At 41.2% G+C, this 2,145-nt stretch overlaps 1 pseudogene; it reads left to right on the forward strand.

Moving 5' to 3' along the window:
* Positions 1–950: 950 nt before the first annotated feature.
* LOC121826310 (T cell receptor alpha variable 9-2 pseudogene) lies at positions 951–1,446 on the forward strand (annotated as a pseudogene).
* The last annotated feature ends 699 nt before the right edge of the window (positions 1,447–2,145 follow it).

Below are 2,145 nucleotides of genomic sequence, written 5' to 3' on the forward strand. Positions count from 1 at the left end.
GGTCACAATGACATTTACAGAAATGAGTTAAAATGGTCATAGCCTATGTTTGATGTAGAGTTTGAAACAATATGAGTCCTACATGACAGTCACAACTGCTTCCTTGTTGTGGTTGTCCTGTACAGTTAATCTTCAAACATTGTTTCAAGACACCAATGACCTTCCAAGTAAATGAGCAGCATGAATCCATTATTTCAAATTTCCAGAAGGTAAAAGAGCAGTTTTTAGTCGTTACACATTCTTAGGGCCAGTTAATAATTATTGCATTTCATAATAACTTGTAAATTTCTAAAGACATATTTATTTTACTTTATATACATGAGTGTTTTGCCTGCATTTCTGTCTAGGTACCCATGTGTTTGCCTGGTACCCACAGGGGTCAGAAGAGAGAGTCACTTCCCTTGGAACTGGAGTAACAGATGGTTATAAACCACTATGTGTGTTCTGAGTATTAAACCTGCATCTTCTGCAAGAGCAACAAATTCTTTCAAGTGCTGAGCCATCACTCCAGGTCCACATAGTATCTTAATACAAATTCAAATCAGTGGAAATAAACTAGGAAAATCTACTTCTTTATTTTCAGTTTATATGCTAAAGACCACAACAGAAAAACCATCAGTTGCTCCACTACAACACTTTCATGTCAGGTAGAATCCCAAGAAGGACAACACTGAATATGTTTATGGCCATTGTTTATGTTGTTTACATTGATAAGGGCCACTTGACTTCTGACATGTGTCTTGCAAATGATGTTGAGGATGAGAGCACATTTCTGACTTCTGGGAGGTATGCAAGGGTCCCTAGTTTAGTTTCTGTCCACCAGGGGGAGGAGTTTCCTAACACAACATCATTATCTTTGTAAATTATATGCTTCTCAGATTCATTATTTGATGTCATTTCATCATTTCTTCATGTGAAGAGTCAAGAACATTACTTGGGTGACACTTAAGATGAACACTTTCTCAGCTTTAGTGACTATGATGCTGCTGTTCTTGCTTGGTAAGTGAAGTGACTTAGAATTTACGCTTTTTCTTTTATGATGTCAGAAAAATATTTAATCATCTAAGAACTTTGTCCTTAGTGTGACACAGGTATCCTCTTCTTTCTCCAGGGAGGACCTGTGGAGACTCAGTAACCCAGAAACAAGGTCAAGTGACTCTCTCAGAAGATGACTTCCTATTTATAAACTGCACTTATTCAACCACATCTTACCCAACTCTTTTCTGGTATGTCCAATACCCTGGAGAAGGTCCAGAGCTGCTTTTGAAAGTCGAAGCAGCCAACAACAAGGAAAGCAGCAGAGGTTTTGAAGCTACATATGATAAAGGATCCACCTCCTTCCACTTGCAGAAAGCCTCAGTCCAAGAGTCAGACTCGGCTGTGTACTACTGTGCTCTGAGTGACACAGTGTCACAAACTCCAGGGGGAGCTGAGCACAAACTCTGAGAAGCAAAAGAAAGCCTGACTTCTGATCACCTGTTTTGTTGGATGACTCTGTTTTCCACACAGTCTGTGAGTTGTTCCCCAATATTTCTCTGGATGATGAAAATCATACAAATGGTCAGAGCAGAACAAGAAGTGGATGTTACCACAGCTGGATCTCGTAGGGGAAGCTGAAACCCTAGGACATTAGTGGTTCCTCATAGAGGGTCATAGTGATTTCACAGGAGAACCATGGAAACAAAGAAACAGTCAGTTGTCTTGATATCTATATACAAGGCACCGCCTTCATGTTGTTGCATGTCACCTCTGGCCCAAGTTATTCAAAGAGGGCTAAAATGCCAGAAAAGGTGGCATCTTGATAATGTCTACCTAAAACTATGGAAGAAGATGCTATCAGAGGGCTACGGCTATTCCATACCTCATCATTTCTAAGAGAGAAATATGGATAACTAGAAAGGAGAAAGGGAGGCTGGAGCAGGTACATGATCTTCAGAGTTTCAATGTGCCCCTCTTCTCTAATTCTACCCCATTCTCATCACCAGCTCCGTAGCTGACTATCTACTGTGGCCTCTCCGCTCTCTTTGTCCTCATTCCCAGAGCACTAAGCAGATCCTGATGGCACACCCTGAATTCCTTTCTCCTGTGGATCTCCTCACCCCACCCCTCTTCCAGCTCAACTCCTTGCCTAAGTGTCAGCACCCA

The sequence above is a fragment of the Peromyscus maniculatus genome, chromosome 9, assembly GCF_049852395.1.
Source record: "Peromyscus maniculatus bairdii isolate BWxNUB_F1_BW_parent chromosome 9, HU_Pman_BW_mat_3.1, whole genome shotgun sequence".
NCBI classification, from domain to species: domain Eukaryota; kingdom Metazoa; phylum Chordata; class Mammalia; order Rodentia; family Cricetidae; genus Peromyscus; species Peromyscus maniculatus.